At 35.1% G+C, this 15,609-nt stretch overlaps 1 long non-coding RNA gene across 1 annotated transcript; it reads left to right on the top strand.

Moving 5' to 3' along the window:
- The first annotated feature begins 12,925 nt into the window (after window positions 1–12,925).
- Window positions 12,926–14,988, top strand: LOC150033089 (uncharacterized). The gene is made up of 3 exons (XR_016523828.1): window positions 12,926–13,367; window positions 13,468–13,533; window positions 13,619–14,988. It is a non-coding gene; the product is annotated as an uncharacterized LOC150033089 (long non-coding RNA).
- The last annotated feature ends 621 nt before the right edge of the window (window positions 14,989–15,609 follow it).

Below are 15,609 nucleotides of genomic sequence, written 5' to 3'. Positions count from 1 at the left end.
TCAAGCCCTGATCTTTTGCATGGCTTCATTTGTTAACTCCACTAGCTCAATTCCTATCAGTTTTCTCTCACCAACCTCCCCTTAGCAAACATGAGACTTGCAACCTTCATCATATAGAGCTTCAAATGGCGACATGCCAATGGTAGCCCGATAACTATTATTATAAGCAAACTCTGCCAAATGCAAATGAGAATCCCAACTTCCTGAAAACTCCAATGCACAAGCGCGCAACATATTCTCCAACGTCTGATTCAAGCGCTCTGTTTACCCATCCGTCTGAGGGTAGAAGGTTGTACTAAAGTTTAACCGCATCCCTAAGGCTGCCTAAAGGCTCTTCCAAAAACTGAAGGTAAAAATACGGTCCCTGTCGAACACAATTGACACTGGCCCACCAAGCAACCTTACTATCTCCTTCATGTATAGCTGAGACCACTTACTCACTGCGTATGTGGCTTCCTAGAATTAAATGTGCCACCTTGGTGAGCCTGTCTATCACAACCCAAATCACTGAGAAGCCTTTCGTTGTCTTGGAAAAACTAATGAAATCCATGGACACACTCTCCCACTTCCATTATGGCATATCCAATAGCTATAATAAGCTCGTTGGCTTCTGCCTTGGGGCCTTCACCTGTTGACAATTGGTTCAGGTTCTTCATCTTCAGATATAATATCAAGAGCAACATCATACGCAAAAATCTTGTCAATAATTACATTAGTTCGATTCCATCTTTTCCTGACATGACATAGTTTATTGAAATCTCATTATTATTTTTAGGTATTTCACCTTTCTCACTAGTCATGTCGAGGATTTCTTCATGGGTATTTACATCCTCAACCAAGTATTTTTCACTATTCATTATTTTTCGTTTTCAAAGATTTTTATCTTTGGAACCCACTGGTCTACCACGCTTCTAGCGTATTCCAAACTCATTAATGATAACTTGTTGTGTTGGGATATCAATTTTTTTATAGAATATTTGTAGTTGGTATATGTGATTTAGTTACTTTCTTTGCATCTATAAATGCATATGGTAATTGATTTGCTATATTTTGTAAATAAATTATTTTCTGAACTTCAAGTTCACAATGATTTGTATGAGGTTCTAAGTGAGACAACAACGATGCATTCCATGTAATTTATTTTTCCAATTTCTTAATTCCTCCTCCTAATGTTTGAAAAATTATCTCATTAAAATAACAATTATCAAATTGTGCAGTAAATACATTACCTATTAGGGGTTTAAAATATTTAATAATTGATGGAGAATCATATTCATTAAATATATATATATACTCTAAACCCCCTGAAAATCCAAAAATAACTCGAACCCCCAAATCTTATTTTAACAAATCTTCTCCAACAATGACCAATTAAAATGATAAAAATAAATAAAAATAAAATTGAACTAAACAAATCTTTTAGTTGCCTAATATTTGGCCTTGAATTAAAAAGAAAAACCCAATAATTTCATGAACTAATTTAAATTTATCTAGATGTCGGAATGTTATATATTGAATATGCAAAATAATATTAAATTTATTAATTATAACGAAGAGGGAAAAACTAATATACCTTTAAGACCTACCTTTAGTGGGGAAAACGACAGAAGCTCATGCTGATAACGTGTTGTGAATTTTAGGAGTACAACGGGAACACGGATGGTAATAAAATATAATATTAAAATAGATATAATATAATAATAAAATAAATCAATATTAAAATAAATTAACAAAATGAGAAATGAGAAAATTATCAAATTTCTCCACTTTCTCCAATTTATATGGAATTTGCACTGTGTATCTCTCAAAACCCACCAAAGGCCACTATTGAAGTGGATTACATGGACACTAAGAATGAGCATTTACAAGACACATAGATATACTTTGGAAAATGGAGGCATGCCATATGGTCAATGGACACTAAGCATGAGCATCTAATGGACATCTATTTTTTTTTTATAATATTTATAATAATTAGAAGGTTTCCAAAACAACTTTGAATAATGTAAGCCTTCTTACAGGAGAGATATTGAAACATTTCCATCAATCTAATTTTTTTCTAAAATTTATCAATTATGGGTTGTCGAAATGAGACTTTTTTGGGATATCCATCCAATGGAATTCCAAGGTATAAAAAGGGCAATGATTCTACCTTACAATGAAGCCGTGAAGAAGTATAAGTCAACTTTTCATCATCCACATTAATTTTGCACAGAGCATATTTGTAACCTCTTGAGTTCCGGATAAATTGGGATTAATTATCTTAAATTATTGGACTTTAATTTCTTTTAATTTTTTTTTTATTTTGGAGTCAACTTAAAAGCAGTCGAGAAGATAATTAATTTTATGTGGTAAATATTTGAAAGGATTTAATTTGTATCGAATTGATGATTTTATGCCCTTTAATTTTGGGTTTTGGAGCCTAAATTAAGGTAATTTGAGAAGTTAATTAATTTGTTAATTTGATAGAATCTTTGGAGATTTTAGAGATATTGTGATAAAATATTTGAAATTAAAGATTTTGGAGATTTTAAAATTTGGAAAAAAAAATGAAATATTTGGGATATTTGAAAGTAAAGGAGAGTGAAAAGAGGTAGAAAATCGGAGAAAAAGACAAAAGTTCGATTTTTCAACGACGGCTTCCACAAAATTTTCAATTGTCAAAGTTTGAACCGTTGGATCGTGCTGAAATTTGGTTAGTCTGTTGGGGACATATAGGATCTCGTTTTGAATGGATGGATCATTGTTTAGAGCTTTGATTTATTTGTAATCGTTGCTGAATAGAATCTGTAAGATTAAAAACTCCCATCTCTCTCACTGTCACAAACCCTCCTTATGCAAGACCCTCACTACCAGCCACTAGCCTAAATAATTTGCGCCATTTGACATAAATGCCCGCTGCTTGTCTACGGTTGCCACTGCTGCCATTGTCGCTAGTGCTATTTTTGACTGATTGAATTGCATGATTTAATGATATTGATTGAATAGATTGTTTTGACCATGATGATACATAAGGTTGACTGAGAATTTTACCCTAAGATAAACGATTGTACATATAACAAAAGAGTTATATGTAAATTGATGCATGCTAAGTTATAGGATTCTTATTAATTTTTCTTATCTGGGTAGGTGTACACATTTGACTACATATGTGTACATTATGACTAAGTTGTGGACCTTTGGGTTACACATTATGATTGATGCATGTTCCTTCAGGTTCATGTTTACGACTGATTTGCGAACCTTTGGGTTACATACTATGATTGACGCATGTTCCTTCAGGTGAATGAATTGTGAAGTTCTGCAGCAGAAGTGGGAATCAGTCCAATTTTTATTTTCATATAATGAAAAATTTACATAACAGAATATGCATTATCAAAATTACAATATGCAAAAGGAGAAAGAAAAAAGAAATAAGGGTTAAAAAAATAGGAAAATTACCCTTGAAGAACCGTGTTTCATGAGTTTCTTCCCCTTCGATCATGAACAATCATGATCCAAAATGGTCACCACCACAAAATCTTCCTCCATATTCTCCATAGGGGAAGAGAATCACAGGAGGTGTAAGCTCTGTGATTTTTGGAAGAAGGAGAGATTAAGAGGAGATGAGAGTGACAGGGAGAAAAAATTTCAGAGAGATCACAAAAAACTCAAAGAAGGCCTCTGTCACAAATCTTCTGTGAAGAAGATTATCACCCTAAACTGCCCTACTCTGACGTGAGATTAAGAGAGAATTAAGGGGGAGATAAGTTATTTTCCTCCATTTAATTTTAAAATTAAAATTAAATAATATGACGTGGATTAGATGTTAAATGGAGTTTATTTAGATTTTGCTAGAATTGATTGGATTTTTTTAAGGAGTTATGTTAAAATCTAATGTAGATCAATATGTTTGTTTTTTCAGCAAAATGTCAAATAGTGATTTTTTGTTAGTTGCCTTTTCTAGTTTGATCAGTTTTAATTATATGACGTGGAAAGAATCCATTAAAACATTTTTCGTGGTAAACGACCTCGAAGTTGTCATGAATGAGGATTACCCTCAAGTCCAACCCCTGATGCACCATGAAATATTTGTAATGCATATGAGGTGTGGATGAAGGCTAATTTGAGGGTCCGAGTTCACATTTTGGTAAGCATACCTGATGCATTGGCCAAAAGGTTTGAGAACATGGCCATTACACCTGAGATCATGGAATCAATGCGAGAATTGTTTGAACGTAAGTTCTCACTATTCAAGCAAAACGAGATTAATGACAATGAAACTAGTAGTGTCAGTTCCCAAGATAATCTCCAGTCCATATTGAATGTCAAGGGACTAACAGAGAAAGCAATTGTTTTTAACTCTGATGAAGTTCATCGATGAGGATTGTTCTCTAAAATGAAACTTGGAGTTTATGATATGGGTTCGTGTACTGATCCCACTACTCTCCAGAAAAGGAAGAACTTCAAAGACAATAAATATGATTTATTTGTATTGGAGACCTGATTAATAGAGAATGATGATTCTGCCTGGATACTTGATTCAGGGGCTACTAACCATGTGTATTCTTCCTACCAAGGATTTAGTTCCTAGAAACAATTGGAAGTTGGAGAGATAACTCTTAGGGTCGGTACTGTGAGGCCGGTTCAGCTGTTGCTGTAGGTAGACTTAAGTTATTTTTGGACAAGAAACGATATATGTTATTAGATAATGTATATGTAGTTCCTCATATCAAGAGGAACCTAATTTCTGTTTCCTGTCTGATTGAACAAATTACTCCATTTCCTTCTCTGAGAATAAAGTGTTTATTTTTAAGAATGGAATGGAGTTAGGTTTTAGTTCAATGGAAAATAATTTATATCCTAAGACCGTTAGTCATAAAAGTTGTGCTCAATACTGAAATGTTCAAAACAGTAACAACCGTAAAAAGACCAAGAATTTCTCCTAAAAAAAATGTCCATCTTTGGCATCTAAGGTACATTAATCTCAATAGGATTGAGAAATTGGTGAAAAATGGACTTCTAAATGGTTTAGAATAAAACTCTTTACCAATATATGAGTCATGCCTTAGGGCAAAATGACCAAACGACCTTTTACTGGAAAAGGTTATAGAGCCAAAGAAATGTTAGAACACTGATCTTTGAAAAGATTTTATTATCGTAACGAGTTGGCACAATCACCTGAAATAAAAACTAAACGATGAACAAGTTCTTCATTAAATGATATGAGTCAAACAAAGACTAGATGATCACTTATCAAACTCTAAACGATCATTTACAAACTCTATATGATCGCTTATAGTCTCTATATGATCACTGAGTAATACTAGATGATCGCTTACAAAACACTCCACGATCGCTTACAAGATATTACACGATCACTTACAAGATATTACACGATCGCTTACCAAATACTATACGATCGCCTACCTAATACTACACGATCGCTAGGCTTTGCTACTCGATTGCTTAGTAGACGAGGTGGATGATGAACGACACACTATGACGGATTATACACGATAGGGACTTCTGAACTCCCACTCTCGAGAGCTCTCCTTCCTCACTCTAGATATTCAAACTTCTCTGCCTTTTCTTCCAGTTTCTTTTTTCTTTTGAACCTCAACTTCTCCCAACAGTACTGAAAATAGTTTAACTGTGGTCCCCAACCTCCTTAACTGACTCAACCGCCGACTTCCCCTTATCTCCTCTATTATTTCTTTTTTGATATTGTAGCATAATTGGAGGCCTATCAAGAAACCTTGGAGCTTATAAATTCTGACCTCTGTGGTCCGATGAATGTAGAGTACGAGGTGGGTATGAATGTGCAATCTCTTTAGATGATTTTTCTAGATTTGGGCATCTATACCTATTGCAACATAAGTTTGAAGCTCTTAAAAAGTTTAAGAAGTACAATAATGAAGTTGAAAACTTGTTAGGTAAGAAGATAAAAACACTACGATCTGATTGTAGTTGAGAGTATATGGACTTAATATTCCATAACTATATGATAGAACATGGAATCACGTCCCAACTCTCGGCCCCAGGTACACCTCAACAGAATGATGTATCAGAAAGGAGAAACAGAACCCTGTTGGATATGGTTCGGTCTATGATGAGTTATACTCATTTTCCATATTCATTTTGGGGATATACAGTAGAGACTGCAGTTTATATTTTGAACAACATTCCCTCAAAGAGTGTTTCTGAAACACCTTTTGAGTTATGGAGACGTCTTAAAGGTAGTTTATGTCACTTCAGGATTTGGGGATGTCCAGCCCATGTGCTTTTGGCAAACCCCAAAAAGTTGGAACCTCGTTCAAAAGTGTGCCTATTTGTAGGTTACCCCAAGGAAACGAGAGGTGGATACTTCTATGATCTAAGTGAGAATAAAGTATTTGTATCGACAAATGCTACCTTATTGGAAGAAGACCACATGAGGGATCATAAGCCACGAAGTAAACTTGTTTTAAATGAGATTTCTAATGAGACTGCTAAGACTTCAACAAGAGTTGTTGAACAAACTGATAGATCAACAAGAGTTATTGATGTCAATTCATATAGTCATCCATCTCAAGAGTTGAGATTGCCTCGACATAGTAGGAGAGTTATGAACCCACTTGTACACTACATGGGTTTAAAAGAAGCCAAAAACATCATATCTGATGATGGAGTTGAGGATCCATTGTCTTATAGGAAAGAAATGAAAAAAGTTGACAAAGATGAATGGATTAAAGTCATGAATCAAGAAATGGAGTCCATGTACTTCAATTCTATCTAGGAGCTTGTAGATCAACCGGATGGGGTAAATCTTGTGACATCCCATTTTTTTCTTCATAATTTAAATTAAGTTATTTTGTAATATTTTAGGAAAATTTTGGATTCTTGGAGGCTAAATTGAATAATTGTGAGAAGATAATTCAATTTTAATATTTGATTCGAGAAGAAATTTGGAATTTAAAATGTGATTAGAAAAAAATTTGAAATTTATGTCAAATGGTTTCAATTTTGATTTAATTTAGGAAATTGAATTAAAATTGGAAATTTTGGTTTTATTTTAGAATTTTGAAAAGATATTTGGATTTGGAATCCCAAAAAGATTTGAAATTTGAAGAGGAAAAAGGAAAGGGATTAAATATGTTTATTTTATATTAAGAGTAAAGGAAGTCAATTAAGCCACTTAGGCCATTTGAGCCACACAAATCCCTAAGAGGCCATCTTCTTCCTCTTATCCTTCCCTCAACCGACCCACACTATTTTTCTCTATTTCTAACCACCAACCGCAACCAGGTCATCATTAGGAGTACCTACCATCGGTTGCATTTTGCTCAGGCGTCGTGCGATCTGCTACCGTCGGTCATCTACTCATCGGTGCCGCACATCTGGGTCGAGGAGCCCGTGTCCGCAACTTACAGATGCAGCAACTATTTGCCACTAGTCTGGGTCTTCCCTCAGTGCACCATCACCGTTGAAGGTCTCCCCCACCAAACTGCTCTTCACCGTTGCTGGACATCTTCTTTTGCTCGCCAGATTTGTGAGTTTCATCGAAAAGCTTGGTTTTGGGTAAGATCTTGGTGGGTTTTATGAATTTTCTTGAATGGATATTGATTACCCATTTGATTTTGGGTTAATTTTGATAAAATACACTATGTTTGGGTCATAGATTCGAGTTTTAGCAAAGATTGAAGATTGAAAGCATGTTGTACGGTGTTACAAAGGTTTGATTTTGGTAAGTTTTGGTACCTTTGGCCCTTTTGGATTTAGGGTAATTGTTGAAAATTTAGTTATTAATATTAGTTTTATTTATGTTCAGATTGAACATGGACACATAAGTTGAGCTTTGGAACTGACTTTGAACCAAACCATAACTTTGTTAAGCTTAATTTGGGGACCTTTGGTAATTTGTTTAAATTCAGTTAGACCCTAAAGAATAAGTTGCAAGCGTTGGATTTCTTGTTTTGGGTCAGAGGTGCTAAATTAAACATTGTAATTTATATTATAGGAGGGATTATGGTCTTCCAACAGTGTTAAAGGATTCATTGCTTGAATTAATTTGAGAATTGTGATTTGAGGTAAGTAATCTTACTATTGAAAACTACCCACGGGCTAGGCTCTAGATGTATGCTAGCATGATGGATGGATATTATGACAAAACAATAGCATGATAGACTGATAGTATAGTATAATCGATGTATGTTCTTGTATGAGGATCTGAAAGATTAATTGTGCACATAGACACTTGAATGCTAGCATGAGATGATATTTGATTCCATGAGGTTGTATTTGATATGAGGATGTCGAGACGTATATGCATGTTGTAGAGCCATGATGTTAAGATGTATATGTATGTCGTAGAACTATGATGTTGAGATGTATAGGTATGTTATAGAACCAGGTTGTGATACTCGTGATGTTAAGATTGTGATAGTGTCCTCACTGATTAGTTAGATGCCCACTAATGTTGTGTTTCCTTCGGGATTCACTAGAAGTTGTGTTTCCTTTATGATTCATCAGAGGTTGTGTTTCTTTTGGGATTCACTAGTGGTTGTGTTTCCTTCGGGATTCATCAGAGGTTGTGTTTCCTTCGGGATTCTCTAGAGGTTATGTTTCCTTCGGGATTCTCCAGAGGTGCTGGTTTCCTTCGGGATCCACTAGAGGTTGTGTTTCCCTCGGGATTCACTAAAGGTTGAGCTTTCCTTCGGGATTCACCAGAGGTTATGTTTCTGTTGGGATTCACCAAAGGTTGTGTTTCCTTCGAGATTCTCTAGAGGTGGTGGTTCCTTTTGGATCCACTAGAGGTTGTGTTTGCCTCGGGATTCACTAGAGGTGGTGCTTTCCTTCGGGATCCACCAGAGGTTGTGGGTCTTACAGGACTTACTAGAGGTAGTGGGCATATTTAACTACAGTATGATAAAAATCAGTTTTTCATGTATGTATGTGTCCCTTGAGGACTAGAGAAGTGTATATGTTCCATCAGAGGTAGGCATCTAGAGGACATAGATACCTAGCCTGACCCTAGTTGTGGGATTACTTACTGAGTATTTTATATTCATTATTTCTCATGTTGTTGTTTTAGGTAAGGGTAGAGATGCACCAGTGATTGACAAGCGAAATCCGTGATCGAGCCACTGGGACTAGTTTCATGCTTCAACTCATCATATTTAGATTTCTTTTCATGTTTTTCAACTTTCAGTTTTGATGTTTGAAACTTATTATTAAGATTTGTTTTCAGACCTATTTATTATCATTTATGATTTATATTTGAATCTGATGAAGGTCTTTTGAAGATTACCTTATTTATTTAGCATTTATTTCACTATAAAAGGGTGTCGTTTTAAGTTCCATGCATGCATGTATTTAGTAACGGCTTAACTTAAGTCATAGGGGGTCAAATCGTTATAGTTGGTATCAAAGCCCGTGTTTTGGGTTTTGTAGACTGACTTACTATGTAAGTCCAAATTTTTCTTGTGGCCCATGAATGAATTCCTCGTCATTGCCAGGTATGTCTTATCAATTACAAGTTTTATGATAGTTGTGCATTAAAATATTTGTTTAGCTTAAATGCACCAGTTATATTCTAATGCTAGGTCAATGACTCGTTAGAAGTTATTATAAGATGATTATCAAGTATGACACTACAAAAGGAGAAAAATAAAATAGAGTAAATTATGAGGTCACTTGGCACTAGTTTATCTCATGGAAATTATGTTAGAAACGAACAAATATATACCTCGGTTCAAAGATGTTAAAGGTTGATGAACCTATGTAGAGCTATGATAATTTAGGGATGAAGGTATTTAAATGTTTAAACCAAGGAATAAAATTGTTGAGACAAGAATTGATCAAGGACTAGTGTTATATTTTGTGTTGGATAGTACAATCAGTGGTAGTATAAATACATATGCCAGTACTTAATTATAAGGTTAAAAGTTGTTTTATGAATAAGGAGGAAAAGAATAAGAGTGTATAGATTTATTAAAGGTTTTGAGATATTAAAAACCCAACATTTCGAGAAGAATTTTAAAAGGATTCATAAGTCATAATCATTTGGATAATACTACGCTTGATGGACTAGGTAAAGTATGTGCAATGATATGAAAAATTATTTTGGAATTTCTAGCTAAGCAGATGTCATTAAAGGAAGCAAAAATAGTTGGACATGACCTTGGACTTAAAGAGGTTAAAGCAAGGCGTTATTTATTTAGGTTGAAGGATTATTTTAGTATACCTAGACTAAACCCAAAGCCTTATTATGATGAGGAGATCCAAGTTAGGCAAATTTGAAGAAACAAAAGTCTTTTGGAGTTTGGAGTTTAATATGCAAATTGACAAAGAGGAATTCTACAAGATGGAAATTCTTAGTGAGAGAGATAAGATTTATGGAGGAGTTGAGTAAAATATAATTTAGTAAAGAGATTATATTCCACTTGGAAAGTGGAAAAAAAAATTGAGGTGTCTTGAATTTAGTGGTTTTATCAAAGATAAGTGTGAAGGAGATAAAAGTATCCAAGAAAGTTTACTTTTTTGGGAAGAGAAAGGAATTTAATGTGTTCAAAACTCTTAGTTAAGTATGGTTCGGAAGCTTGATAAGAGGGGTTACAAGGTATTTGTTATGGTGTTAAAGAAGAATACCTCATTATCAGGTGGAACTTTTGTACAATATGTGTTGGATGGAAAGATAGCTTATGTAGGTGATTGGTATGGAACTTTATTTTAACACAAGAATCTGTTACCGAAATAGAAGGTTGAGAAGGGATAAGCTAAAATGGAGTTACTAATAACAGTAGATGTTCGAGAACTATTGATATGGTATGTTGAGGCTTCATTAGTTAAGAGGAAAAACATTGGGGCATTAGTAAGATTTAAGGGATTTTGACTTTGTGTGCAAGTTGGAAACATGAACTAGTAAGACCATCAATTTGATTGAGAAAAGAAAATAATCCAACTTGAGGTAGACAATAATAGTATATGCATAAAAGTAAGTAAGTTGGATCTTCCAATATAACCATTGGTATAAGGGATAGACTTGGCAATAAAGTTGTGTTCATAGTAAGAAGTTTTTAAAAGTGGGTTTGGAGCATTACAAGATAGTATGTATTCTCTTGCATGGGCAATGAGTTTACTAGCTTTATGGAGTACGAGTAATCCAAGTTAAGACTTATGGATCAAGAAGGTTTTATCGTAAAAACTGACTTTAGGGATCAATTACAATTATTACGAGGTTATGGAAATGTGTTATCAACTGATTAACGCTTTAGCATCTAGGGACTTCAAAACCTCATTTTCAAAGGGGATTTTATACTCATTTGCAATAGGGTCTAAGTAATGATATGTGATTATTTTAAGGCTAAAGAATAAAATGAGGATTGACTCAAGCAAGTTTTATAGCCCATGGTAATATAGAGCCTCATGATGAGTTTCTCATGAATGCGAGACTTAATTAGACAGAGTTATCCTCAGACATGTAAACCCTAAGAAATATATCACAGTCGACTTGTTCTGTTACAATTCTTTAGATGACGCATTATATAGTATGATCAGTTTCTCCACCGCTTGTATGGAGATTTTCCTGTGATAGTATGGTAGGTTCAAATATATGTTTTTAGTGGATGAGACTTTCTTAAGCTCACGATAGTTTTCAGAGTTCTCAACGTGAACGTGTTAAAGCGTTGTTGATTTTCAGCATCTTGAGTTTCATAGTTATATATGGAAGGGGTTTTCACACCTCTTTTGATACTAGTTTAAGCTATGTCAAACGGTGACCCTCGTTTTACATCTAGTTTTTGGAAGAGTCTTCAGTTAGCATTGGGTACTCGATCGGATTTTAGTACAACTTTTCACCCACAGACTGTTATTCAAAAAGAACGTTTGAACCAGACATAGGAGGATATGTTGTGCACTTGTCCGTTAGAGTTTTCAGGAAGTTGAGACTCTCACCTGCATTTGACGGGATTTACTTACAATAATAGCTACCAGTCTACTATTGGAATGTCACCATTTGAGGCCCTATATGGAAAGAGTTGCAAGTCTCCTATGTGTTGAGATAAGGTAGGAGAGAGGAAATTGCTAGGACCTGAGCTAGTGCAAACCACGAATGAGGAAATATAAAAGATCAGGGCTCGTATGCAAATAGCTCAGAGTAAACAAAAAAAAAAGCTATGCCAATGTGAGACGTAAAGACCTAGAATTTGAAATTGGTGACAAGGTGTTTTTGAAAGTAGTACCTATGAAAGGTATTATGGGGTTTGGCAGGAAAGGGAAGCTGAGTTCGAGGTTCATTGGGCCTTTCGAGGTCTTAGAGCGAATTGGCCCCGTAGCTTACCGATTGGCATTACCTCCAACACTGTCTTCAGTTCATAATGTCTTCCACATTTCAATTTTGAGGAAGTATGTGACCAATCCGTCCCATGTGTGGACTTTGAACCATTGCAGTTGAATGAAAACTTGAGTCATGAAGAGAAGCCTATAAGAATCCTCGCCAGGGAGGTGAAGGTCTAACGCAAACTTGTGAAAGTTTTGTGGCAGAATTACCAGTTCGAGGAGACTATTTGGGAGTGGGAGGATGAGATGAGAGCCCAGTACCCAAAGCTTTTTTAGGAATAAACTTTCAAGGACGAAAGTTTCTTAAGGAAGGAAGATTGACATCCCAATTTTTCTTTCTTCGTAATTTTGAATTTAGTTATTTTGTAATACTTCAGGATAAATTTGGATTCTTGAAGGTTAAATTGAATTATTGAGAGAAGATAATTCAATTTTAATATTTGATTTGAGGAGAATTTGGAATTTAAAATTTGATTAGGAAAAAAATTTGAAATTTATGTCAAATGGTTTCAATTTTGATTTAATTTGGGAAATTGAATTAAAATTTGAAATTTTGGTTCTATTTTAGAATTTTGAAAAGATATTTGGATTTGAAATCCCAAAAAGATTTGGAATTTGAAGAGGAAAAATGGAAAGAGATTAAATATGTTTATTTTATATTAATAGTAAGGGAAGCCAATTAAGTCACTTAGGCCATTTGAGCCGCACAAATCCCTAAGAGGTCATCTTCTTCCTCTTATCCTTCCCTTAATTGACTCACACTCTTTTTCTCTCTTTCTAACCGTCGGCTGCAACCATGTCGCCGTCAGAAGTACCTACCGTCAGTCGCGTTCTGCTCAGGCGTCGTATAATTTGCTGTCGTCAGTCATCTGCTCATCGGCGCCGCACATCCCGGTTGAGGAGTGCGTGTCCACAAGTTACAGTTGCAACAGTTGTTCGCCACTAGTCCGGGTCCTCCCTCAACGCACCATCACCGTCGAAGGTCTCCCTCGCCAACTACTCTTCACCGTTGCCGGACTTCTACTTTTGCTCGCCAGATTTGTGGGTTTCGTCGAAAAGCTTGGTTTTGGGTAAGATCTTGGTGGGTTTTATGAAGTTTCTTGAATGGATCTTGATTACCCATTTGATTTTGGGTTAATTTTGATAAAACCCACAATGTTTGGGTCATAGATTCGAGTTTTAGCGGAGTTTGAAGATTGAAAGCATGTTGTACGGTGATACAAAGGTTTGATTTTGGTAAGTTTTGTTACCTTTGGCCCTTTTGGATTTAGGATAATTGTTGGAAATTTAGTTATTAAATATTGATTTTATTTATGTTTAGATTGGACACAGGCTCATAAATTGAGCTTTGGAACTGACTATGAACCAAACCACAACTTTGTTAAGCTTAATTTAGGGACCTTTGGTAATTTGTTTAAATTCAGTTAGACCCTAAAGAATAAGTTGCAAGCATTGGATTTATTGTTTTGGGCCAGGGGTGCTAAATTAAACATTGTAATTTATATTATAAAAGGGATTATGGTCTTCCAACAGTGGTAAAGGATTCATTGCATTGATTAATTTGAGAATTGTGATTTGACGTAAGTAATCTTACTACTGGGAACTGCCCACAGGCCAGGCCCTAGATGTATGCTAGAATGATGGATGGATATTATGACAGGACAATAGCATGATAGACTGATAGTATAGTATAATCGATGTATGTTCTTGTATGAGGATCTAAAAGATTAATTGTGCACATAGACACTTGAATGCTAGCATGAGATGATATTTGATTCCATGAGGTTGTATTTGATATGAGGATATCGAGACGTATATGCATGTTGTAGAGTCATGATGTTGAGATGTATATGTATGCTTAGAACTATGATATTGAGATGTATAGGTATGTCATATAACCATGTTGTGATACTTGTGACGCTAAGATCATGATAGTGTCCTCATTGATTATAGATGTCCACTAGATGTTGTGTTTCCTTCGGAATTCACCAGAGATTGTGTTTCTTTCGGGATTCACTAGAGGTGGTGGTTTCCTTCGGGATCTATCAAAGGTCATGTTTCCCTCGGGATTCACTAGAGGTTGTGTTTTCCTTCAGGATTTACTAGAGGTTGTGTTTCCTTCGAGATTCACCAGAGGTTGTGTTTCCTTTGGAATTCACTGGAGGTGATGGTTTCCTTCGGGATCCACCAGAAGTTGTGTTTGCCTCGGGATTCACTAGAGGTGGTGCTTTCCTTCGGGATCCATCAGAGGTTGTGGGTCCTACGGGACTTACTAGAGGTAGTGGGCATATTTAACTACAGTATGATAAAAATCAGTTTTTCATGTATGTATGTGTCCCCTGAGGACTAGAGAAGTGTATATGTTCCATCAGAGGTAGGCATCTAGAGGACATAGATACCTAGCCTGACCCTAGTTGTGGGATTACTTACTGAGTATTTTATATTCATTATTTCTCATGTTGTTGTTTTAGGTAAGGGTAGAGATACACCAGTGATTGATAAGCGAAATCCGTGACCGAGCCACTGGGACTAGTTTCATGCTTCAACTCATCATATTTAGATTTCTTTTCATGTTTTTCAACTTTCAGTTTTGATGATTGAAACTTACTATTAAGATTTGTTTTCAGACCTATTTATTATCATTTATGATTTATATTTGAATCTAATGAAGGTCTTTTGAATATTACCTTATTTATTTAGCATTTATTTCACTATAAAAGGGTGTCGTTTTAAGTTCCATGCATGTCTATGTTTAGTAATAGCCTAACTTGAGTCCTAGGGGGTCGGGTCGTTACAAAAACTATAGGTTGTAAATGGATCTACAAGAGGAAAAAAGGTATAGATGGAAAGGTATAGACTTTTAAAGCTAGACTTGTGGTAAAAGGTTATATCCAAGTTGAGGGAGTGGACTATGAAGAAACTTTCTCACCTGTTGTGATGTTAAAGTTTATCAAGATTCTCTTGTCCATAGCCACATATTATGACTATGAGATATGAAAAATGGATGTCAAGATTGCCTTTTTGAATGGTATGTTTTAGGAGACTATCTACATGATTCAACCAAAAGGATTCATTAAACAAAATCAAGGGTAAAAGGTTTGCAAGCCTAATCGGTTCATTTATGGACTTAAACAATCATCTCAATCTTGAAATATAAGATTTAATATTGCGATCAAATCTTATAGCTTTGATCATAATGTTGAGCCTTGTGTTTACAAGAAAATCATCAACAACTCAGTAGCTTTCCTCATGTTGTATATAGATGATATCCTACTCATTGGGAATGATATAAGTTTTTTTTTACTGATGTTA

Source organism: Benincasa hispida, chromosome 10 (genome assembly GCF_027475165.1).
Source record: "Benincasa hispida cultivar pf3 chromosome 10, pf3_genome.v1.1, whole genome shotgun sequence".
Taxonomy (NCBI): domain Eukaryota; kingdom Viridiplantae; phylum Streptophyta; class Magnoliopsida; order Cucurbitales; family Cucurbitaceae; genus Benincasa; species Benincasa hispida.
This window is presented reverse-complemented; position numbering and strand designations above follow the sequence as displayed.